The sequence below is a fragment of the Leptodactylus fuscus genome, chromosome 2 (assembly GCF_031893055.1).
Source record: "Leptodactylus fuscus isolate aLepFus1 chromosome 2, aLepFus1.hap2, whole genome shotgun sequence".
NCBI classification, from domain to species: domain Eukaryota; kingdom Metazoa; phylum Chordata; class Amphibia; order Anura; family Leptodactylidae; genus Leptodactylus; species Leptodactylus fuscus.
Genome location: NC_134266.1, coordinates 60,212,916 through 60,240,653, shown reverse-complemented (window position 1 = coordinate 60,240,653; position 27,738 = coordinate 60,212,916). Strand labels below are relative to the sequence as shown.

The 27,738-nt window shown below is 40.8% G+C and overlaps 1 protein-coding gene across 3 annotated transcripts in view; it reads right to left on the bottom strand.

The window, feature by feature from the left end:
- PTCHD1 (patched domain containing 1) overlaps window positions 1-27,738 on the bottom strand; it is a 105,589-nt gene that overhangs the window by 59,262 nt on the left and 18,589 nt on the right. The gene's annotated exons all lie outside the window — the stretch shown is intronic.

Below are 27,738 nucleotides of genomic sequence, written 5' to 3'. Positions count from 1 at the left end.
ACTATAATGGGCTCCGTGTGCTTGCCGCGCACTGCCCACGCAATTCATTCGTGCGGGCAGTGCGCGGTAAGCACACAGTGCCCATTATAGTCTATGGGCTCCATGTGCTTTGCAAGCACATCGCTTGCAATTGCGATTGCATTCCGTCCGGGGGGTCTCCATGCGGACTCCTTGCGGATGGAATACAAGCGCTAGTGTGAACCAACTCTAAGGAGATCTGTATGCAAAATAGACAAAGCAAGGTTCTTCTATGTGTCTTATGCTGAAAGAAAGAAAGTTTGTCACTAAATTTATAGAAGTTCGTTTCATCAACCTTTCTTAAATAAAAAGAGACAAAACCTAATAAACCTAATTTGGAATCGGGTGAATAATTTTGATTGAATCTGTTCGTTCCTTACTATTACCTAAATGCCATGAATTTGTTGACTTGGGTTTAGTTAGTCTCATAGACAGCATGTTCCAGTTGACAAGACCTTGTCTTTAAGCGAAAAGAATATGCATGAGTGAAGAGAATGAGATTTGCATCGCTGCTCACTTCTTTGTGTTGCCTTGAGGAACCTAGCATTAATAGCACCAAGAAACCTTGAGAATGGCCCAGAGCATGAAGCCAGATAATTATTTTTGTAGAGTCAGTATTACTTACGGTGTTTTACTCAAAAGAACCTTTTAAAATATGGATAAAAGTATTCTAAAAAAAAACTAACAGTAGATTTTAAAGTGAATCTCTTTTTGGCAAGGTTGATGCAAAACATGGAACCAACCTTACATCTCAAGATGAGTAGCATGACTTGTTATTGTTAGTCTCATCGTTTTTGTGAAATTTATCAGTGTTAGTGATAAGGGCTTAACAGGATTTTTTTTAAAGGTTTTTTTTTATCAGTTTGCAAGTAATGATCACACAGTGAATGCAGAGCTACTTACAGCAGGATCTTATAAGGCTTTACAATAGTGGAGATCCAATTTAGGATATAGAATGAGCGTAACATTTAAAAAAAAAATCATCTATCTATCTATCTATCTATCTATCTATCTATTTATCTATCTCCTATCTGTCTATCTATCTATCTATCTATCTATCTATCTATCTATCTATCTTATGAAATCGCTGTCTATAATGAGAATTGACATGAATAAAAGACAAGGGACCCATAGCAAAGATAAAAGATAGGAACTGCTTGATATCTCCGCACTCCTAACCACGTGCAACAGAAGATCCCGGTTATAAAATTACATTTGATTTAAAAATAAAATATTTATTCAGAGTTTTTTTTAATAGAATTATATTTTTCACATCTTTGTTTGCTAATTTTGCAGCAATTGTGGAAACCAAATTACTGTGCGTGTTTTAATACCCATTTAAATGGGTGCGAGCAGGACTGTGGAGTTGAAATTAAAAAAAAGATACAGACACTGGCTTCAAATAAAATAATAAGTTATATTATACAAATATTAATATGATATACTTAAATAGATGTACAGTTTGTTAGCTAGTTATTTTCATAGGAATTCAATCACTGGCTTTTTAATGAATTAGAGGATCTTTACTGCTTCTGAATACAGATGGGTCAATCATTTTGACAAGAGCTGGGCTTGACCAAAATATCACAAATTGTTAGTTTTTAATGAAACCACACAATTTGGAATTCATCTTGGAGAAACTAAAATGGCTGCCACGACATGCATTATGGTAAATTATTATAGTCTGGGGTGTCTTCTGACCCCAGAGTATCGTAGGTGGAGGCCCAGGGGAGGTGACAAAAAAAAATAAACATTCATACTCACCTTCACCTACCACTATGTCTCTGCCTCATCATGTGCCCGTGGTCACCGCTGACCCTGCGACGCTTGGGACACTAATATTACCTTAGAATGTGTCCATAGGTTGGGGTCCAAATTCCAGAATTCTAGCACCCCACCAATCTCATATGTTTCTGCGGGCACACTCTGTGGTCTTTTCAATAACAGGCAAATGACATCTGTTTTGTAATGGCTACATTTAGCTCTGTCCCATGTAGCAGCAACATTTGGTAAAGCTCGGTTTTGGTGCTGGTATTCAGACCTCCAACAATTTGATATTGATGGCCTATCCTAAGCACAGGAAATCAATAATAGAGGGAGTCTTTCAACAGTATATTGGAAATAAATCCAAACCACAGTCCCTTTTAGGGGTGATTTTACAGTTTCCAAATATGCCTCTGTTATTCAGCTTTAAAGCCAAGCCCCATTTTCATTTAAGGGCGGGTTCACACCTGCGCCCGGTCTCCGCTTTTTACAGGTTTCTGTCTTCTGCCCGAGAAACTGGACAGGAGACAGAAACCTGAATGGGTTTGCAAAGTGACCACCCATCAGCGTCTTGTGCCTTTCCGCGACGAAACCATTTTTTTTATTCGGACACAGTCGGTCATACAGGATTTTGTGTCCGGTTTTAAAAAAACGGTTTCACTGTGGCGAGGGGGGGAAATCCACCATTGCAGATAAAGTCTGGTCATGTGCATTGCAGCTTAGTAACTGCATGTATAACTATGTCATAAAAGTAACTCCATGTATAACTATGTCCCCCTGACGAAGCCACTTGGCGAAACGCGCGTCGGGGTGCGTTTACGGGTGGTAGGTATCTACATTATTATTATGGTCCCAGGGTCTGTTGTGTAAATCTCTATAGAGTGTTTTCTTTATTATGTCTCCTTGCTCATTACTATTGCCTTGGTACACACTCTTTGTATTACAAACAGCATTGCAGACCTATGTGATTTCTCCACAACACATACAGCATACTGACCCTGCACTTATAAGTCATCTATTACCACTACCATCCGGTGTATCTTTGAAGCAACTATCCCGTTTTTTGTATTTGTATTTAATGTTTATCATTTGAGAACTATTTAATAAAAATTGTTATATTTTTATATATATATTGAGATGCTTCTGTCTTTTTTTTACATAGTTATACTTTGATCACTTTTGAAGCTATCGTTTCTTTTTGTGCCTTGTGTTGCATGTATATTTGTATTTTAGTAACTCCATGGAGATCATAGTAATAGCAGTTAACCCCATCATGCCCCTCACATTAACCCCCTTGTGCAGGGCCGCCATCAGGAATTTTGGGGCCCCATACAGCCTAAGTGTCTGCCCCCCCCCATTTTAAAACTACCTTATTTTGCGACATACCAATTCTGTATTACATTTCCCTTTATTTAGCAGCATTACAAGGCTTAATCAGATTCTATTTGCAGGTACAATCTGCTACGTGTGACAGCGCCTATAGAGAGCCAACACCATTTATAAGAGCCCTCCTAATAAATCCTCAGGGCTTATTCACATTGCGTTTTTGGCCTCCCTTGCCGGGATACGTTGGTAACTAGTCAGAATCAGCTGTCAACTTATCCCTGCATGAAGAACTGGCCATTAAAAAAAGGGGGCCTGCAGTTCTCCGTGCAGGGATAAGTGGGGAGCTGATTGTGACTGGTTACCAACGTATCCCGGCAAGGGAGGCCAAAAACGCAATGTGAACACTCCTTTAAAGTGAAAGTCCCACCCTCAAACAGGCTGCTATGCTAGTAGCATAGCGGCCTACATCATTATTAATACAAAGCACACATACCTTTGGAGGTATTGTGTGCCTTGTAGTTCTCCAGCTAAAAACTTATATATTATATATTATTGCCCCAGTTCCCTCTCCGCAGTGCCGCACACCTGATGCCCCAACAATCCCCCTTCCCCCCGTCCACCTTCTAACATCTTTCCACTGCCCCCTGTACCCATACCTCCCAACTTTTGAAGAACCGAAAGAGGGACAAAATGTGCGGTGTGCTGCAGCAAATTTAGCCCCACCCTTTTTTTTGTTGACTCAGCCCATTCTCATTAATTTTTCATGTGCCCGCACACAGTATAATCCCCCTACAGTCACCCGTAAATTATATGTTCCCCCTCTATCTCTCCCCCCATGTCCCCCCATCTCTGCCCCCAGATTCATGTCTCCCCTCCATCTCTGCCCCCAGATTCATGTCCCCCCATGATCTCTGCCCCCAGATTCATGTCCCCCCATCTCTGCCCCCAGATTCATGTCCCCTCCATCTCTGCCCCCAGTTTCATGTCCCCTCCATCTCTGCCCCCAGTTTCATGTCCCCTCCATCACTGCCCCCAGTTTCATGTCCCCTCCATCTCTTCCCCCAGTTTCATGTCCCCTCCATCTCTGCCCCCAGTTTCACGTTCCACCTCCACATTACACTTACCTTTTCCTCCGCTCCCTCGCTGCTCTCTGCGCGCCTCTCTCGCTGACACATATGCGGCTGAAGCGGGGAGCTGACCTGTGTCAGCTCCTCGCTTCGCCGCTGCCGCCGGCTACTGGCTTGTAGACGCTATCATCACATCGCATCTACAAGCCAGTAGCCGGCGGCAGTGGCAAAGCGAGGAGCTGACACAGGTCAGCTCCCCGCTTCAGCCGCATATGTGTCAGCGAGAAGCAGGAGCTGACCTGTGTCAGCTCCTTGCTGTAGCCGCATATGTGTCCAACTCAGATCTGCGTCCTCTGGACGCAGATCTGAGTTGAAATCGGTCACACGACTGCTGCGGGTGCCAGGGGGCCGGCACACGGTGGCGGTCCAAAACCGGGCCCCCCCATTTTTCAATTTGGCCGGGCCCCTGATGCCAGTAGCAGTAATACTGGCCTAATGGCGGCCCTGCCCCTGTGTGCCTCACATGAGAATTACTGATATGTGGGACATATAGAAGTAATAATTAGGTATCTTCATAATTAAGGTCCTTCATTAGTACCCCCATATGTCTCACCTATTAGTAACCCTTATATAAGACACACAGGGGTTAATATGAGGGACATGATGGGGTTAACTGTTATTAATGTGAGGCACATGGAGTTACTGAAACTAAATTAATAACCCCAAATGCCTGACATTAATAGGCAGAGTAACTAAAGGAAGGTCCCTGTGTGTGTCACGTTACTGTAGCTTCCTCTCCTCCATACAACAGACATCTTCCATAAGACACAATGAATCCTGGCCACTCATCTGCAGGGGAGATGCTAAATCTTAGTGTGCTAAAGGACCTCTGATGACGTCATGACCATGTGATCGGACTCTGGTGTGGGCGGAGCTACTAGGATTTAGACTCAACCTTATCTGCAGATGTTACATACCAGTGGTTACAGGACCTTTGATGACAACACAGTCACGTGACCTCATGACAAGCCAATCACAGAGCAGTAGCACTAAAGGACCTCCCCCTTCCAGGTCCTTCCAGTTTTCTGTGCTGCGTGGACCCTGACTCGTGTATAAGCCAAGGAGAGCTGAAAAAGTTGGCTTATACTCTTCAGCAATACCTTTCTAAAAAAATCAAAACATTCATTAAAGCGGCCGGAATTAGCAGTACATTGCAGCTGTCTTGTAAAGAAAACCTGTCTCTAGAATCATATTCTGCACCACCACTCCAACCCACGGTACAGTAAAACTCAGGCATGTAAAAAGTTGCCTTTATATTTTATTCAGTTACTGCAGTATTGTATTTTACTGCAGTCATACTGAACTGCCGCTAACAAATTGAAAGATTAAACCTGTTAGATGCAAACGTAAAAACATCAACTTATACACAATTATATCATATTAAAATAGACCATTATTTTAGTATAGAACTTAGCCTGAAGCCTTAAGTATCTAAATGACTACTGCAGTATGCCATTATCTATAGCTTATATATCACAAGTGCCAATTAACCCTCCTCCAACGCTACTTTTTCTACTAATAATTGCACGCTACAAAAGCTACTTTTTCTGATTAATTACCATATCTTCATCTGAGATCTTTGGAGTAGCAATTGCATGAACCAATTAATTTCTGAGGTTATGTTCCTTTATTTTTCAAGAAATCGCTTCTAGGAAAAATTGTGATTCGCTCCTTAATACAGATTTACAAAACAATGGCAACAGTTAAAAAATGAAGAGCAATTTAGAACAGGGCTTGTCACATAATAGAAATGTGCATATATTTCCTGGGTAATAGGCAGATCCTATTAAATCCTGAAAGATCCTTCATCATGTTAATCTGCTGTTATCATGGCTTGTTCTGTACATCATCAACTCGTCTAATGATAAATTATTTTTACTTTAATGCTGGAAACAAATTAATTCCCAATGCAGACACCTCGCACTCAGATATCCGGCATGGTATCATTGCAGAGAGAATTTATTACATAGCTAGATGTCAAAGGGAAATGTTCGTAGGATACCAGTCAACATCATACTATTAAAATGACTGTATCTCCCGAATTTTTTGATACTGATGATTAGTTACTGTCAGGAGTGTACAAAGACAGCTGAGGGCCCCTGTAGAAAAGTGGTTATGGGTCCCTTGTTTCCCAGAAGCTCAGCATAGAGAACCCTTGTATGGCTTTCTAACAAGACAAGTGGTATTGTGCACTGTCCATATACCGTATTTTTCGGACTATAAGACGCACTGGACTATAAGACGCACCCAGGTTTTAGAGGAGGAAAATAGGGGAAAAAAATTTTGAAGCAAAAACTGGTAAAATATTTAATATATGGGAGTTGTAGTTTTGCAACAGCTGCAAGGCCACATTGACAGGTGACCCTGCAGCTGTACGGGGACGCATAGAGTGGTTTTTTTTGCGGGTCCAGAAGTACTTTTTAGTTATACCATTTTGGGGAATATCTATTGCTTAGATCACCTTTTATTGTCTAGGGACAGGAGGTGATTTATAACTTTTATTTATTTCATATTTTTATTTTATATTTTTAAAGCTTTTTTTTTTTTTTTTTTTTTTTTTAAACTATTTTATTCCCCCCCCGGGGCTTGAACCTGTGGTCACTTGATTGCAAGTCCCATAGACGGCAATACAACTGTATTGCCATCTATGGGACATTCTGTGTAGTAGTATTACGGCGGCTGGTCATAGAGACCAGCCGCAATACTAACACAGCAGTGACAGGCCTGGGAGCCTCAGTAGGCTCCCGGCTGTCACCCGAACAGGTCGGCTCCTGCGATACCGCCGCGCAGGAGCCGGCCTGCAACTCTACAGGTACGGGGCCGGTGGGGACCGGCCCCGGGGGAGAAGAGGCCGCTGATACAGACTGCAGACCCGGCATCCGCTGTACTAGAGAGGCGGATGCCGGGGAGGGATAGACGCCGGGGCCTGAGACATCGCTGCCCTGCCCTGCATGAAGCCAGCGGCGGGGGGACGGAGGAGCTGCTGCTGGCTTCATTCAGGGCAGAGGAGCGCAGCGATGTCGCAGGCCCCGGCACCTGTAATGGCATCTATCACTTGCCGGCTTCCGCCTCTCTATTACAGCGGATGCCAGGCGCCACATTCGGCCTATAAGACGCACCCTTCTTTTCCCCCCAAATTTGGGGGAAAAAAAGTGCGTCTTATAGTCCGAAAAATACGGTATACAGAATAAGAGCAGATACTGAGAATTACACCCAGCGTACAGGACAAGAGAAGTGGTACTGTGTAGTGTCTACACATATAGAATAAGAGTAGATACTGAGAATTACATCCAGCATATAGAACCGGAGAAATAGTACTGTGTACACTGCTCATATATACAGAATAAGAGCAGATACTGAGAATTAAACCCAGTATTCAGAACAAAAGAAGTGATAGTGTGTAGTATCTGCACATACATAATTAGAGTGGATACTGAGAATAACAACTAGCATACAAGGCAAAAGAAGTGGTACTATGTACTGTCTATACTTTTGCTGTGTTAAATCCTGGATGAAACTCGTTAAAGGGATTCTACTATTAAAAATCTTTTTTTTTCTAGTTGACACAATGGAATAGCCTTAAGAATGGCTATTCTTCTCCTACCTTTAGAAGTTTACAATACTGTGTAAGCAGCCATTTTATTGTGGCTGGCGGGCTTGCGCAGTCGGCTTCGCCCTAGACCCAGTGGCATAACTACCGCCATAGTAGCAGAGGCAGCTGTCACAGGGCCCGGGACATTAGGGGCCTGGTGACAGCCATTGCCGCTGCTATCATTATACTCGGGGGTCTTTTCGGATAGTATAATGATCGGCGGCCCGGAAGAGGTAAGAAACATAAAAAACACTGTTACTTACCTCTCCATGATCCAGGCAGGCTTCGGCCTAGTCGTCTGACATCTCATTACCCTGGCCTGCGTCCTGGGTCATGTGACGTCTGACGTCATTGAAGATGGACTACTTCGGAGGCCGACAGCGTAGGAGCCGGGAGATAGGTGAGCAACAGAGGTTTTTTTTATATTTTTCTCCCCCTGGGTCTCCGATTATTATACTCTGGGGTCTGAAAAGATCCCAGAGTATAATAATTGTTTATGGGTGTCCACAGTGGGAAATAATATTGTGTGCAGGGGCCACTAAGGGACATGATACTGTGTGCATGGGCCACTATGGGGTATAATACTGTGTGCAGGGGCCACTATGGGGCATAATAGGGCGCACAGGAATGTGTAGGAGGGGGTCGGTTGAGGTCTTTGGCGTTGGTGTCAGTTGGGGGGCCCCATGTCAAAAGTTCACCACGGGGCCCTGCCATTCCTAGTTATGCCACTGCCTAGACCTGAGGCCCAGAAGTTTGAAGCCAACCCCCGGAAGAAGACGCGTGAAGACCCCGTTCCTGAAGAAGATGGAGGCATTGCTGGAGAGTTCTCTCACAGTATTGGGGACGCCCCCAGTGCTGTTTGAGTACTGGGGCCCACCCCCAGTGCTGCGAGAGAACTCATTTGCACTCATTTCCGGCGGAAAATGTGATTTTAACCGAATGGCGAGGTGGAGAAGACATCTAAAGGTAGGAGAAGAATAACCTTTCTTAAGGTTATTCCGTTGTGTCAACTAGAAAAAAAAAAGATTTTTAATGGTAGAATCCCTTTAAATACCATCTCTAAGGGTAAATGTTTATTATAAAAACTCTTGACATTATAGTTCTCCATATAGATAAAACTTAAAAGGACCTTTCATGTCCTCGGGCACCTGCAGTTTTCTATACCGCTAGAAAGCCGACAGTGCGCTGAATTCAGCGCACTATTGGCTCACCCGTTCTGTGCCTCTAGTGAAGAGCTATAGGTGTCAGTACTGTAGCTCTTCAGTGTCAGAAGGGCGTTTCTGACAGTCTGTGAGGAACGCCCCTCCTGATAGTGGCATCTATTGCGCTGTACTGTGAGAGGGGGCGTTTCTTACTGCTTAGTCATGACCTGCTGAGAGGTGCAGAAGTCTCATTGATAGTTACAGGAATCGTGTGATTGCAGTGATTGCCTCAAAAGGTTGTGCAACAAAATATTAAGTTACGGGAACCATCATTTCTGTCCAGGCCTGTTTCATGAGTTTTTGTTTGGTTTTTTTTTTAAGCGAAAAGCAATGTCTGACTTTCATTTGTTCATTTTCATATAATTTTTATTCATTATTACTTTTATGAGATTCACGTTATTTCTGTGACCGTTGTTGTTTTTTCTTTCATTACAAGGTGTGCCAACAATTCTGTCCATGCGTGTATCTCATTTGGGGAGTGGTAGGCGGTGGGATTCCTTACCTCAATAGAGTATTTTTGTGTGTGTTTATCTTTTTCCTTACAGGGTTAGATCTCATGAGCTTATAATATCATACATACATACATACATACATACAGCAATAGGCAGCAGGTGAGATATCATCCAGTGAGATATCCGATCTCCATATCTGGAGTCAGGAAGGCATTTTTTGCCCTCTGATGTATAACCTTCATGGTTTTTGTTTTGTTTCCTCTGGATTATTGGGCCTCATAGATTAAAACATATTTTTAATGTCCATTATTAAAATATTTTTCCACAAAAACAGAAGACCAGTGCAAAAACTTCAAAATTTGTAAAAAACACTTACAGCATGATGAAAAATAGACGTGCTAAGGCATAGATGTACAAGCGTTAGTTGCCTACGCGTTTCGGGGCCTTGACCCCTTCCTCATGGCGAAGGTTTTGGGCCTATATGGTAATATCCCAGGCCCAAAGCCTGTTCTAACAATACCATACAGGCCCAAAGCCTGTGCTATCAGTAACAGCCTGTTGCCCTACAGGCTCAAGGCCTGTGCTAGCAGTAACAGACTATTACTACTAGCACAGGCTTCGGGCCTATATGCTACTGCTAGCACAGGATTTGGGCTTATATGGTAATATTCCAGACCATGTGACATCTGGGATATTACCATACAGACCTAAAGCCTGCTAGGATTAACATCGGATCCCAGAGAGGTGAGTAAAACTTTTTATTATGTTCCTTCACCTCCTCTGGGGCTCCAATTATTATCCTCAGGGGTCTGAAAAGTATAATAATAGCGGCAGTGGGATCGCGTCCTGGGCTCGAGCGGGGGGCGGCAGGCCCAGGGAGGTTGATAAATAGGCCCATTGAACCATAGGAAATGTTGCAACGCACGTCACACAAGTGCAGCTACTCACTGAACACATAGATTACGTAAATCAGATATGGGTAGCACATACAACAAACAAGCACATACAGACATTGCACACACACAGCAAACATAAACCACAATGTTATTCTTCCTCCACATGCTGTACAGGCTATATGTATGACTATAGTTACTGTAGAGTATATGAAAAAGTGTTCAGCCTTGAATATTTCTCCAAATATCTCTTTTTACTCCACTAAAAAATACAGAATGGCTGTGCCTGGGTTACCATGATGAGATTAAGGTAAGTACTCTAAATTCAGGATAAAATAGCCATTTTGAGATGGGGGTGGATGGACGAATCTGTCTCATCCTCTAATGTAATTGAACAAGAAAGCTCACTGAAACCAATACTTATCAGGGAACATGCACATGACCATGTGTGTGTCGCCAGGATGTGATAGAACGGCACGGCATATATATAACATCCATGTGCTGTCCATGCTTCTGCAACCCCATTCATTCAGGCCAGTAAGCACAGTCTGCAAAATGCACAGGCATAGGACCATTCCTGAGTTTTGCTCCAGGCCCTATACACCGCACTGTGAAAATACACAGTCATGTGTATGGGACCACAGAAATAAATGGATCAGTGTGCTAGCCATGAATCACACAGCTAGCACACTATCTGTGCATATGGTTATGTGCATGAGGCCTTAACCCCAGTGCTCAAGTTCTGCAGCATATCGTGTACTGAGGCTATTCTTAATACAGAAGACATGCTTCATTTAGTTCCTATACATAGGTGATTCTCTCAATGAGAAATCTTTAAACCACTAGATTTTTAATCTGCTTGTGTTTTCTCACAGATGATGAAGGAAACATCAACTGACAGCCGTTCCCATGATCTCCATCACTTTGAGGTACTAGCACTGTGATTACAGTCTTGTTTTGAAGAAGAACAATAGTTCTTAATGGTTGAAGTGAGAGCTGCATATACTCGTAGCTCTCATTTGAACCAGTGCACAGGGAGAGGAGAATGATTTCTTATTCTCTTCTCCCTTTGACTTCATATAACCTAAGGATGTACAATGAACTTTTGCTCATTACGGTATATCATTCTCCCATTATGGATCAGACAGTGTCACCTATTTTTTCTTTTTTTTTATCTATCTATCTATCTATCTATCTATCTATCTATCTATCTATCTACGGTATCGATCTATCTATCGATCAATCTACGGTATCTATCTATCTATCTCCTATCTATCTATCTATCTATCTATCTATCTATCTATCTATCTATCTATCTATCTATCTACGGTATCGATCTATCTATCTATCTATCTATCTATCTATCTATCTATCTATCTCCTGTCTATCTATCTATCTATCTATCTATCTATCTATCTATCTATCTCCTATCTATCTATCTATCTATCTATCTACGGTATCGATCTATCTATCGATCAATCTACGGTATCTATCTATCTATCTATCTATCTATCTCCTATCTATCTATCTATCTATCTATCTATCTATCTATCTATCTATCTCGCTATTTCACTATCTGTCTATCCTCTATCTATGCATAGAATTATTTTCATATACTTGAAGCATCTACCCAAATGTTGCTGGGATTTGCTATATCTCATAATCTGATTTTTTCAAATCAACTGACCGTATAATGAAAAATAACATTTTCCATGTACCAATGAATGTAAAATATTATTTGACGTTTAAGATTGAAAATAAATCTCTGGCTTTAATACATTTTCTATAAAAAGAATCATATAAAAGATGTAAGATTTATGTAGACCATTTAAAAGAAGCGAAAAGAGCTTAAAACTAGATTTCAAAAGGCCACAAAAAATGTTATAATGTTCATTGCGAAATTTCATTGAGAAGAAGTTAAAATTCACCCGTCACGAGAAATATAATGCAGAGCACCTACTATACTATACTATACTGTACTATGGGTAAAGAATGTGTAATACTACATTTCTCCTAGGACAGCTGCTACTAGAGAAAAGTATGATAGGTTACGGCTTCCCCATCATTGACATCTGGTCTTAGGGGTTTTGAGAACAAGAGCAGGACTGATGGTTCTTACTATTAAAAGGGATCAGCTTACTGAGAAGACTTATATTTAACTATACTGTATTGTGTATATGAATTACCTGTCAACTGCCCTTGTTAAATATATGCAAATTAGCTGTAATCCAGAAGAAATAAAACTTTCAGTGTAGTGCCACCTATAGGTAGCTACCCTGTATATCAATAGATGACTCATTAAAGAGCTTTAAAACATGACTCAGCATACTGTATGTTCCGAGTCATGTCTCAAGGCTGGTGACTATCGTGGCACCTACCTATAGATGGCTGTCAGGTTTGTTCCTCCAGGAGGAGAGATGATTTACATGCCAATGAAGATTAAGGCTGTCATAAAAAAGATGACTATCTCTACTTAGGAAGAATATGCAAATCTGTCTCCCAAGATGTAAACAGGCGGACAGTGCCTCTGTTATTCTGCCCTCTATTGGGAAGCACCCTGAAAATCATGCCCGACTTTCCCAGAAGTCTTTACTGCATAATGCGGGGTTATAACCAAATCAATTTCTCAGCTACGGACGGCACCGTTTCTGTCTCTTTGGACTTCATCAGCTGAGAACTGATTTGGTAGAAGTGAGAGGCTGAGAGACCGGATTATGGGGATAATGTCCATCCTTAGGGAGAGACCACCTTCTCAGGTGTGTGGAGACTTATACAGCCATGGTTGCTCCACTGCAAGGGAACATGGGAAGAATATGCAAATCTGTCTCCCAAGATGTAAACAGGGAGACAGTGCCTCTCCCTTCTACCAAATCAGTTCTCTCTAGGCTGCGCTGATGAAGTCCAAAGAGACAGAAACAGTGCCGTCCGTAGCTGAGAAATTGATTTGGTTATAACCCCGCATTATGCAGTAAAGACTTCTGGGAAAGTCGGGCATGATGTTCAGGGTGCTTCCCAATAGAGGGCAGCATAACAGAGGCACTACATCTTGGGAGACAGATTTGCATATTCTTCCCATGTTCCCTTGCAGTGGAGCAACTATGGCTGTATAAGTCTCCACACACCTGAAAAGGTGGTCTCTCCCTAAGGAGTGACATTATCTCTACTTAGACTGAAGTCTTAGAGACATTTTTCTTTCCTTGCAGTTGCACATCCCTGGAAGGACGCAGTTTCCACAAAGTAGACTTCAGTAACTTCTACTCAGGCTATTGCTTTACACTGCAACGCTGCTTGGCAGATTGGCTGATGTGTAGAAATAAAAGCTAACCAGTAAGTCAATTCATAGGGAGCTGACGTGCATTACAATGAGGACAGACCAATTATAAAATCTGAAACAATAAACCACAAAAAAATTCAAGTAATTGCCACAGATTTACTGATGCAAATGAGCTGTAATAAAGGCCTGCTTACAATAGCAGGAAAGCTTCTGATAATAATGAAGCCATGATAGCCATGTTTAAGTCCCAAGGAATCCCATTTGATCCCATCAAGCTGTAATGGGGCCCGTCAGGTTTCAATCAGTGTAATTTGTTATTATTAATGGTAAGAACAGTGTTGCAGATTATTCTATTGTTGCTGTCAAAATCCACAGGAAACTTGACAGAACAGGAAAATAATGCCAGTGTGAATAGAGCCTAAGAGGTATAATTGCCCACATAACAAAGTTAATAGCATCCATATAATGGAATAAAGTTATACAACTGTACATATTGTTTATTGGTTTGCCAATTCTACATTGATAGCTATCAAATATTAGCTTTAGCTGGTGACTTGCTACCCAGGGTGTGTTATGGAGGACCTTCTATCACCTGCATCAAGTCCAGCTATTTTCATTCTTTAATAGGTGCTCCACCACTGAATCCGGTATAGATGTAATTTTTTCTCTAGCCCCCCACCATTTCTGATCGATCAGTGCAGTTAGTTTCAAGTATTGATATACTAACTAATGTCAAGTAGATGCTGTTAGGTAAGAGTAGACAAGGGAGCTGGACTCTTAACTCCAGTCAGAGGCAGGACAGTGTCAGTGCTCAGTGTCATGTTCACATCCCTGTTCCTCCCTAATTCCACCCATGTCACATTAGAAAATCTAGCTAGGAAATCAGGGTCCAAAACTGACTGCACTGATTGCTCAGAAAGGGTGGGGGCTAGAGAGAAAAAATTCCATCTTCATCAGAATCAGTGGAAAGGAGTTTATTAAAGGGTGAAAAGAACTCAAGTTGGTGGAGACGAAAGGTTCTCTTTGAGACTGAATGATAATACATAGCAATGTTCATTCTAAATCAATTCCCAGTATTAGGTTAGGTTTATACACTGCACAAGCAATGTGCACAACATACACCAGGGATGCTGCTAAACCCAGGAGTCAGAATGTAGCTAAAAGCAATTTTATTTTTAATGGCAGCAGGAGACAGGAGGAGATACGTCACTGTGAAAGGACAGTAGGCTCCCTTGCTATGCTGAGTACAGGTATGTGCTGCCCATATTATAATGGTGCCCATTTGCTTATGGGAGTACGAGTTGCAACCATGTGTGTATTTACAGATATATATAGAATTATACTGCTACTGCAGGACACTGTTTAGTGGCATACACTTGTTCAGATTAGGGAGAAATTTAAATGACCATGGCCCCCTCAGGAGCCTAAAGCCCCCAGGCAACAATGCCATATTATAATATGCTACTGCTTTACACTGTTCTGATCTGAAGATAACAGGCGAGTAAATGTCTCATATTCATGACTTCATCAATATTAAGATGATTCATGTTAATTTGTGATTTTTGAAATTGAGATTTTTACAATTTTAAGGTATTTCTTGCTAAAGGGTATATTCACACATCACAGATGCACAATCTACTTTCTTGTCCGCATGACTCGTGCAGAGACCGTGCGGAAAGCACATGGACCCCATTATAGTCTATGGGGTCCGTGTGCTTTCACTGCACACCACTTGCCAATGCGTTTGGTAATCCGTTCGGGGAGTCCCCATGCAGACTCTCCGAATGAATTACCGAACGCAGATGTGAACCAGGCCTTAGGTGATTTCTTCTGTTTAGCGCTAAAAACCACAAAATTCACTCGAAGGTTGGTCTGTGAATCAGCCCTAAGTACACAGTCACATTCTTTTAGTTTCTTGGTATAGTTTACTTTCATAACGGTTCTGTATTTGTATATCAATTAATGCAACAACCAAGTATGAAAAAGCTGTCACATGGCTATTATAGAACCCATAATTTTGAATGGGTCTATTGGAGCCCCATTTTCATGTAAATCATCATTTTATTCATAAGAAAATGAGGCGAAATGTCCTTTGCCTGGAAATCTAGAGCTATAGACCCAGCAAACTAACCTCTAAAGAACTTACTGTTCCCCTCATTTGCCTATAAATAAAATTACAATTTACATGAAAATGGGGCTCCAAAGCTGAATAACAGAGGCATATTTGGAAACTGTAGACACTCCTCTACATGTTACAGTAAGTAGGTTTATAACCAATTCACTGCTGCCTTTAAGGGTTTTCCCCTCTTGTAATAACTTATGATAACACATAGCAAGAACATGATCATGAAAATGACGACAGCAGGGTATAAGCCATCCGCTTTAAAGGGAACTGAACACAGCAGGTTGTTCCCCTCCCCCCACAGTGACTGGTTAGAGTATTGAGGAGAAGGCAAAGCTGCATATAGACAGATATATAGACAGATGTCACACAGTATTTTTGTTCATTTTTGCTGCAGTTTTAGATCCAAAGGTAGATGTGGATTCAAGTGCAATTGACAATAATAAAGAAAGGTCTTCTACTTCTCCACATTGCTGGATTCTCTTCTTTGCTTTAAAGCAGAAAACTGCAGCAAAAACCTCCACAACGAGATTATGAAGGAAATACTTCAAGCCTTGTACTCTAGAATTCTGGTATAAAAAAAATAATTTATGTCAATAGACACTGTGCAACATTTCCTAAATCTATACCAGTCTACTTCTGAAAAGTGGTTGAAGCTAGGCTACTGCAAAAGTTGTTGCAGTCTCCCTCCAGCAAGGGCATGGCTTACAGAGTAGAGTAAGGCTAAGTTCACATGGGGTTTTTTGGTTTGGAACCTGAGGCGGAGGCTGCCTCAGGTTCCAGTCCAAAATACAGGTAGCTGCGACTGGATACTGGCGTAAGTTCACACAGGGTTTTTTGGTCAGGATTTTGAGGCCGTATCCACCTCAAAATCCTGACCAAAGAGATGGCTCCCATTGAAATCAATGGGAGCTGGTCAGTTCTTTTTTTCCGGGAGCCGTTTGTTCAGGCATCCAGTCGCAGCTACCCGTATTTTGGTCCGGAACCTGAGGTGGCCTCCGTCTCAGGTTCCAGACCAAAAAGCTCTTTGTCAACCTGGCCTAGCACCTTTGGATAGAAAATTTATCCCACTTTCACACAACAGAATTTCACCTGTGAAACTTGGTCTGTGTGTGTCCAGATTAACCGGTCTGAACATCATGCTAGGAGAAGGACGCCTAGAATTATAGTTATATTTGAGGCTAGGATTCCCTGTCTCTCAACAACATATTGCCCCATACTAAAATCAATAGAGGAGTTGGAGGTTTGACCTACTGACCCTAGAGCTCTATCTAGACTTATTGAAGAATGGCAGTGATGGGGTCTTGTAGCCGAGTCCCCCACCAATCATAGTCACAATGGTGTAGTCAGCCATTTTATTCTATCAGAAGAATGTGCCATTAACTTTTCTATCATACAATGGGTGACACCACAAAAGTGCTTACTTCTAAAATATTCACCTCTGGACATGGAGACTGTTTCCAGGCCACCATCTGAACTCATTTCAGCAACGATTAGCAAGCTCAGCATTTCCAGACAATATTCATTAGCCTGACTAAAGGACTCGCTAATGACAAATGGGAACCCTGTTTTTACAGGCTTTCCCTTTAATAGTTTGGCAATTCACTCATTATTGTTCTCCAGAGACCTGTAAAACCTTTAATATGCTTTTTGTCCATTTTCCGGTCCAGAAAGTAATAGTTTGCTTGATCATAAACATCTAACCTGTATACGGCCAGTTGTGGTCCTTTCTGCTGACAGCAATGAAATATTAGCAATCCAGTGGGATTAAGTTACATGGAATTTTACATGCCTTAAAGTTACCAGAGTTAATGTGCATGGCATGGTAAAAATCAACCTCATTAATCAGTTCACAAGTTTGACCTGGTACAGAAATGGTACATTAAACCCATTACAAGCAGTGAATGCTAAGTCCTTGGCTCTCTAGGCAGAATAGGCATGTTGGTGATTCATAGTATCATAGTATAGTAACATAGAACATTCATATTGATACTTTGGTGGCTTAAAAACCTGACAGTTGCCCTTAAACATGATCAGAAAGGATTCATGGAGAATGTACAGACAAATATAAAAGTGATTGTCCAATTTCAGCAAATAAGTGTTAATATTTGTATTCTAAAAAGTTATACACATTTTCTAATGTAAATTTTCTAATTTCTTTGTAATATTTTGTGAGGAATTGAGACAGAATATATATTGGAAAATTCTATAGCTTTTCAAGATACAAATAGCAACACTGTTTTGCTGAAACTGGACATTCCCTCTTAGACTTTCCTGCTTATTTTACTACATTGATAGAGAGTATGAGTGCTAGAGAGTATGATTTCAGGAGCGTGCATACCAATAGATTCCTATGATATTAGCACGGAAAATTTGAATAAATGATGTATTCTTGAGATGCATGTTAATGTGTCTGACTAAAGGTGTTTTTTTTTTTTTTTTATAAATCACTGTTCAGCTGCAAAATGTGCAATCAGTGCTTGTGGTCACTGGCCTGACCACACAAGATGATGTAGAGCACATGCAGGGTGAACGTTTACTAAAGAAGCTGTTTCCCCGGCATATACTGTACTTTCATTGTTTGGCAGTGTGGGCGGTGTGCTTCCCAGTCTGATAGGTGGACCGATGGACTGCCCAGTCTAATAGGTGGACCAATGGTTTGCCCGGTCTAACAGGTGGACTGATGTGCTGCCCGGTCTAATAAGTAGACCGATGGGCTGTCCGGTCTAATAGGTGGACCAATGTACTGTCCAGTCTAATAGGTGGACCGATGTGCTGCCCAGTCTAATAGGTGGACAGATGGACTGCTCGGTCTAATAGGTGGACCAATGTGCTGCCCGGTCTAATAAGTGGACCGATGTGCTGCTCGGTCTAATAGGTGGACCGAAGGACTGCCCGGTCTAATAGGTGCACCGATGGACTGCCAGGTCTAATAGGTGGACCGATGTGCTGCCCAGTCTAATAGGTGGACCGATGGACTGCTCGGTCTAATAGGTGGACCGATGTGCTGCCCGGTCTAATAGGTGGACCGATGTGCTGCCCGGTCTAATAGGTGGACCGATGTGCTGCCCGGTCTAATAGGTGGACCGATGTGCTGCCCGGTCTAATAGGTGGACCGATGGACTGCCCGGTCTAATAGGTGGACCGATGTGCTGCCTGGTCTAATAGGTGGACAGATGGACTGCCCGGTCTAATAGGTGGACCGATGTGCTGCCCGGTCTAATAGGTGGACCGATGGACTGCTCTGTCTAATAGGTGGACCAATGTGCTACCCAGTCTAATATGTATACTGATGTGCTGCTCGGTCTAATAAATGGACCAATGTGCTGCCCGGTCTAATAGGTGGACCGATGTGCTGTCCGGTCTAATAGTTGGACTGATGTGCTGTCCAGTCCACCTGAAAGCTACAGATTACCTGATGAATGCATTGGCGGCACTATCAGACAGGCATTTTAGCCAGGTATCTGTTACATTTTGACTGATAGAGTGTAGTCTACTGCATTATTCTATAAAATCAAGAAAGATACAACTTTTGGATATCAGTAAGAGTCAATGGGGAACAAAAAGGATTTAGTTCATAGGATCTATATTTTTTTTATAGGTCATGAATATAGAGGTAATGTTGCTTCATGCCGTGAGCCAAACAATCTTGTTAATACAGTTTAGATGGAAGGTCCCACTATACACTAAAATAAAGAGCTCTGAATGTCCAATAAGAGGGGTAAAGGACACAAGGTCAAGCCATAACACTCAAAACCCTTCCATTCTCAAACACTAAACATTCTCCGACTCAATGCAGTTTTTATTATGCTTACTTATATAGCGTCATCATATTCCGCAGCGCTTTACAGATATTGTCAGTCACTGTCCCATATAGGGCTCACAATCTACATTCCCTATCACTATTATTTTGGTGTGTGGGAGGAAAGCAGAGTAGCCAGAGGAAACCCACGCAAACACAGGGAGAACATACAAACTCCTTGCAGATGTTGCCCTTGGCAGGATTTGAATCTAGGACTCCAGCGTTGCAAGGCTGCAGTGCTAACCACCGAGCCACCATGCTGCCAACTGTGTTCAACTTTGCAGCATTCTCTACTGTTGTCCATGTTGATGCTAATTTTCAGACTGGGGTGCCTAGGGCCCACCAGTAAAATTCATTCTGGGGGCTCGCCATTCAGCTATAATATTCCTGAAATGCTACTAAAAGCTTTTGCCTTTGCCTATAATTGTTTCTGCCCTGGAGACAGAACTAGGGCTCTCTTAACGATCTGAGCCAGGGATACGGGCTCATACAGCAGAAAGATGGGGCAAGATGTTTGATTGGTGCCCCTGCAGTATGATTGAGGAGATGGAGCACAAGGAGGAAGCATACTAGTTGGTCTGTCTCTGTCACCAAGTGTGTCTACAGAATATAAAAATAAACTGGGTAGTCTAACTAATCTAAATCTACCCAGTATCTTATATCGCCACATAACCTGGTTAAAATGCTGTAAGATGAGCATTTGTATGAAGTACAATGAGTGTAATGTGCCATGCCAAGCTGAACTGGGGCCCACCTGGTTCAGGGTCCCTTAGGGTGAATAGGCCCTTAGGACCTGTTCACTTGTGGGTCAGTCAAGTGTCCTTTTCGGTAATGATGAGGGTCATGGTAGTCAGACAATGGGGTCATGGCGGACCTGTATCGCTTCTCCACTTTGTCCTCAACTAGTTACCCTTGTTATATTTATTACCTACATTGGACAAGAATCTGGCTATATGATTGGCTTATGTAGTTTTAGTTATCTTTCCTTAGCCAGTCTATGGGGCTGGTCCACTGGATATTAGTATCCCCCATACTATTTAGATTGCAACCTCTTCTGGACAGTGGTCTAATTTTTTCTAATTTTTACTTCAATTGCTTGCATTACTTGTCAGTTTACATGTTTGTTTCAAACCCAATAGAATACATTGGTAGCAAATGAATAAATGTTACTATTATTATTTCCACGTTTCAATACATGCATGATAATGAGGTCTAAAGCAAAGGCATTTAAGGGGTTTTTCCTAGACTATAACAAATTGCTGACCTATTGTTAGGGTAGGTGATCAATATGAGATTGGCTGGGGTCCAACACCCTGCAATGTATCCAATACTGTACTTGATATACAGTGAGGAGGCAGCAGCCTCTTCAAATAGCTGATCATGGGGGGGCCACCGATCTGTTATTGATAGGGATAGGTCATAAGTATCATAATGTCAAACTGTATGACAATAGTTTCTTATACAATTGAACAGCTTTGTGACTTGGCTTGTATTATTTAGTGCTGTGACACGCCTGCTGTCATATCTATATTAAAGTTGCTTTGCTGTAGTTGGACGTAATATTCTTTCCCAACTATGAAGAACAAGACTGCTGAAATGTCGCTTCATAACTAGGAAATGATATTGAAATACTGTATGCTGGAAATATATTGGCGTGTGATTCCGCCAGTAAATCACTGGAGACAAGGTTGTGTGGTTTATCATAGACCACAGAACCTGACAAACTAATTGCTAATTAATAATTGTGATCTTCTTAACAGCTTCAAGTGGGTATTAGTACTAGATACATGCGAAGCTCAGCCTCATCATTTATCTGCTACATTATTATCGACAATTATACACGTAGGGCAGATAAAGATAGAACATGAATGGGGACTTTATGTCTTTCCACACTGTACGACAGAACCTTTCTTAGTGTATCCAATTGTACTTGGTAAGATTATAAGGCGGTGGGACACGCACAATTACTTTACAATGATTTGGGGAAGGTTTTGTTCTTCTATTGTAATCTTAACAAAATCAGTACAAATGTAATAATAGCTTTCTACCCATCTGAAATTCTTCAAGAACTTGAATATTTTATGTGATATTTAAAGATTCAAAAGTTTAACTTGTACAGATATCTTTGTTCATATGTGTTTCCTATAGAAAAATAGTTAAACTCTAAAACAAAGGAACATACAGTACGGCGCTAAAGACCAAGCAGGTGTGGAAAAGTGCTGCAAAGTAAGAACGTGCAAGTGGTAATAGTTTATCTTTGTCAATTTGCAAAAAGAAAAGTGAAACAAATTAAAAAAAGAAAAATCTAAAGCAAATCAATATTGGGTTTGATCACCTTTTGGAGGAAGATCTATTTTTGTAATATTTTAGGTGCTAAATGTTTTTCTTTTTAATCTAGCTATCCAGTTAGACAGGACATGTTTTATACTAGTCACATGGGGCACACATAATAGGTTGACATTTCCTGCTTTCTGCAGCTAATGTGTCAGCTTTGCTGTGTAGACTGGACAGGATCAGCAGAGTCAAATCATGTAGTTATATTAAGAAGGCAGGGTATTTAAAGGGAGTCTCCTCTCTACTGTATGCTATATATGAGAGCAGAGAGATGAGTCATCAGCAGCCTCTCTGCTCTCACACGCACAGCAGACAGTGCTCGCTGAGACTTCCGGGGTGCATGCAGAAAGCTAATTAGCATATGAATAAAAACGGTGTCATTCAAAAACTATTAGGCGATTTACATACAAAAGATATGTGTGGAATAGCCTTTCCAAAGGCTATGCAAGTATGTCATTAGTTAAAAATGACTTTTCCCTATGATAGAGCCCCTTTAACCACTTCAGTACCGGGCCAATTTGTGGTCCAGGACCAGACACATTTTAGGTTTATTTTGTATGTGCGGTTTTGAGATCTGTAACATTTTTCTCGTATGTCTCAGTCAACTAATTTTTGCGTCTTTTTTCGGGGACACATAGGGCTTTATTTTTATGTTGTTTTTATTTTCAAATGTGTTTTAATTTTTTTTATATCCAGAAAAATATAAACAAAATAGGAGGGAAATTGTGTCTGGTTTTCAATTTATTATTATTATTTTTTTATTTAATAACACAAAGTGTCACTGAAAAACTTTATAATATAGTTTTTCCTCTCCATTACGGTAATTTTTATTTTGTATGGTGTCGTCAGGGGTGGGGCTATAACCTTTAATAACGGCGTTTTATTAGCGCATTATTAATTTTTTTAATTATTATTTTATTTACATTTTTTTTTTACTTTTTTATTATATTTTTATTTTATTTTATTTTTTCAGATTGTGTCCCCATAAGGTGATAAGAGACCTTTGGGGACATTTGATCACTTTATTTTTTTGTACTGGAGGCTGATTTCTCCTATAACTGGGGCTGGTACATTTAACCCCAGATGCAGGAATCCAGCCTCCTGCACGCTGTATATACAGCTTACTGAGCTGATCTGGGGTCCTGTAGGACCCAGCAGCTCTTGTAAGACTCTGCTCCCGGTGGATCACGTGACTGCCGGGTCAGAGGGCGGCTGAATTATGGCAGCGTCCATAGCTGTGTATACAGCGCTCATTGAAATCAAATGCAATAGATATCTAGACTATATGTGTTTAGTATTACTATTTACTAGTATTTACTATTTATAGATTTCATAACTTTTTATAGAATATCTTTATATGAATATTCTATAATTTATTATTTTATTTCTGAAGTAATATAGTCCATTAATAAATCCTATTACACACATTTGTGTTATTAATCCAATATACAGTATACCACTTATAGGTATTGTTTACAGGCAACATATGTTAGTTTAAAAAGTTCTTAGTCTTACACCCATACTAGTGGAGTAATACCTATTGTATAGAAGGTGTGGGGTGTGGGCCCGCCCTGGCCCGGGCATCCACACTTCCAGCAAAAGTGCTGTGCCACTTTGCAGATGAAACAAAGTGTGAGGGCAATAGAACAATTATACGGTAAGTAAAATATTTTAATTTAATTTATCCTCCCGATGAAAAGGTGTTTTATGGTCCATGCTCGGCGACCATCAAACTTAGCTGAACTTGAATTGTTTTGTAAAGAGGAATGGTCCAAAATACCTTCATCCAGGATCCAGGAACTGATTAGAAGCTACAGGAAGCGACTAGAGGCTGTTATCTTTGCAAAAGGAGGATCACTTTTCTGTTGAGGTGCCCATACTTTTGCACCGGTCAAATTTTGGTTTAATGCATATTGCACATTTTCTGTTAGTACAATAAACCTCATTTCAATCCTGAAATATTACTGTGTCCATCAGTTATTAGATGTATCAAACTGAAATGGATATATATATATATATATATATATATATATATGATTTTTTTAAATGTATTTATTTATTCATTAACAAGTACTGTAAAGCACATAATTCTCTAAAATCATCTCACTATAGTGTAGTAGTAAAAATGAAGTACTGTATACGGCTGTGGTTTCATAAATAAAACCTTGTTAATGATGATAATGATATATTCATCTTACATATATTGTAAATAAAAATTAACGCCAGTGTATCTAATTCTCACAATAAAACATCATGTTCTCCGATAAAATAGCATTTCTTTTTTTCCTATTAACCTTTCCTGAAAGTAATGTCTAATTGAATGAGATGCTTGTGGAGAGTCGTATAATAAAATGGAAATAGAACAAACAACTCAAATTACATTTCCAGGAGCATACACAGAAATTATGGGATCCCATAGCAAATCTCAAATCTCACAGTAAATGTCTGTTAATGTGGTCTGGTTGGCATGGTTTTCTGTCACTTTTCCAATAGTGACAGGGATCATTGCACACACCAAAACAGGAATCATATTCAGACATTAAAACTAGTTGTGCAATATTAAGGCCAGGGCCCCACATGGTGTAAAAGCCCCAGTTTGCCCAAGGCATAAACAGGGTGGAAGAAAACGTGGCTAGTCACAATGATCCCATTCCATGTAGAATCCCATTCACACTGCGAAAAAAATACTTGCGGAGGATATCTTGCGATTTCCAAAACTGTCACGTCGGTGGAAATCGCAGCATGTCAATTATACCTACAGAAACATCGGTGGTTTCCCCATAAGTATAATGGAAGCAGAAAGGTTTCCTCTGCGGACTTCTCATGAAAAGCGCTGCACGGGAAATGCCATGATGCGTTGCCGTCACACTTTTTTGCTACGAGATTCTACATGGGGCCTTAGCCTAAAGGGGTTTTCTGGAACTAAATTAATAGTGACCTATTAAGGTCCTCTATATTTTAGATTGGCAGGATCCAACTCTTGGGATCAGATGCTTGAAGTTACAGTGATGTAGTAAGCACTTCTTGTGCTTCATAAGCCAGGTCATGGATTTTGAGATTTCAGGATGGATTTTAAAATCCGATTTCCGATCATTTTCCAGCTCGATTGCCGATCGGAATCTAATCTTTTCCGATCCCAATCACTCAGCCCGAGTCAATACTTTTCTATGGGAAAAGTCACTTTTAGGGTTGAGCCAATCTTGAGATTTCAAAATCCGATTTCCAATCATTTTCCAGTTGATCACAATCGTGAAATTTGCTCGATCGCCGATCGGGATCCCATCTTTTCCCGATCCCAATTGCTCAACCCTAGTCTGTATACAATGTACTGTGCTGACTGAAGCACTGTCTCTTTAATAGCTGAATGTTGGGGTGCCCCCATTAATGTGATATCGATGGCCTATTCAGAGATATATGGTCTCCCTCTATGAGGTTACACACTGAACCAAGCTTAAGGCTACAAATAATATTAATGGAGAAAAAGAATGTGAATTTATTCATCTAAATCTTCTGCTATCACATATGATTAGAATGACCATGTGTTAAAATTAAAAAAATGAATAATATGCAGTTGAATAAGAAGGAAATTGACTTCGAACAAAATGACAACTTTTTAACTGCGACACGTCTAGCACTAGGCCGGCCTTGAATTCATTTTATTTTTCAGAGGCGTTTTCTATGAGCGATTAAAAACAGCCAAATGATTTCCATTGAAATATAAGGGATTCCACACCTCAATGCCTGATGGCCGGATGACATTTTTCATTGCTATGTTATTGCTAGGGGAAAAAGAGGAAATATCAACCAGTAAAATGAATGAAATGTGTTGGGAGGTTAATAAAAAATATTCACTCTTTATGCCATAAAAGGAGAAAAATCTTATGGACAAACCCAAGTAGCAACACATGTTTAGTATGAATCAACAAATAAGTCTCTCTCTATATACAGAATTCTTTACGACATATTTTTTCAGTGATCAGCAGTTTCTATTCCAACCAATTTCTGACCCCTTTGACACCATATAATGTCTCAGTAGACATACTTACATAATACAGCATGCCATAAAACACTGGGATTTTTTCTCACATAAACATTGTGGGCACAAGAACGTACAATACAGACACCCTTTGGCACTCAAGTGGTTGTGGAACTACAGCTCATAGCATTTCTAGGTGGAAGGTGGCAGGCTCTTTTCAACATCAGCCAAGAAATATGGCACTCAAAGTGCTGCCGATACCCCAGGCCACCTCCCTGTCCAAAGTCCTACAGATCACTCAGTGATGTCACATCAATGATGTTATAGCGAACCAGTTGCAGGAAGATCATCTGATGGACCTAAATACCCACTACAGGTGCACTTCAGAGAACAGCTGTGCATCAAGAAGATCAAGGTCATGACCCAGAAATAAACCTTCTGGGAAGATTTTAGAATGCATCTATAGGAATATTTGCCCATTCTTTAGGAACAGCATATGTAAGACACTGATATTAGTCAAGAGGGCCTGGCTTACAATCCGTGTCTTAGTTCATCTAAAAGATGTTTGATAGGAGGTGTGGACTAGTCATGTTCTCCGAGATGACAACCTGGGAGAGCCTTCACAGGGTGATTGGCAAATGGCAAGTTGTAACAAAAGTGGGTGTTGTAGTTTTAAGGGTCATGGCCTTTATTAAAGGGCACAATTACATTTCTCCAATATATACAGTATATAAATATTTAAATAACAAATATATTATATAGAAAAATAGAGAACTGTAGATGGCACAGCTTATAATTCCAAATGAAATGTATAGTCAGGACAAGCAATGAAGATCAGCTAAAGTCCTTGGAGTATAAAAGAGCCAAGGAAAACGATGGAGGTACACAACTACCCGGAAAAAAGCTGAACAGGTGATAGAACAAAAAAGAGCAGTAATGGGTGGGCACTCACCAAACATTCTCCAAAGGACGACAGTCGTCTTCTCTTTTCTCTAAAACATATCCTTTTATTAGGTGCATAAGTAAAACAGGTATAACAACAGAGGTTTATCGTAAACCCACTGCCACCAATGCCTTGTTGCATTACGATAGTTTTCATCCCTATTCAGTTAAAAATTCTATTCCTTATAGCCAGTTCATTCGATTAAAACGTATTAATAGTGACGAAAAAACTTTTGAAGAACAGGCTGATGAATTGAGGGAACGTCTTTTACGAAGGGGCTATCCAGCCAATAATATAGATAAAGCTCATGAAAGAGCAAGATCAATGGATAGGGAAAGACTACTTACAGGCAATCGTAAAAAACAGAAAAAGGACAAGGAGGAAAGGTTCAGTTTTACCTTTAAGTACAGCCCCATGGCCAACCAGATTAAAAGTGCAATCCACCAGAATTGGAATATTATTGAGTCAGATTCTATACTATCCCAGAGAGCTAAAAATAGACCACTAATTAGCTTCAGACGTAGTCGCACTATTAAGGACACCCTGGTCTCGAGTAGATTTTCGAGTAGGACCGAACATTGGTTGGAATTATCCTCCCCAAAAGTCAACTTTCGTTGTGGTTGCTGTAATTTTTGCAGATATAATTATGGAGGAAAAATCTTGACGATAGGTGGGGTAGAACATAGGGTGACACAATTTCTAAACTGCAGGACCCAGTTTGTGGTCTATGTGATTTTCTGTCCATGTGGATTTTTTTACATAGGCAAAACGATACGACCTTTGTTCGTTCGTTTTAGGGAACATTATAGATCAATCACCACACAAAAAGGTTCGGCCCGTCTGATTAAACATGTGCATGATGAACATAGCGGCAATGCTGACTGCCTTAGGTTTGCGGGCATTGAGAAAGAAA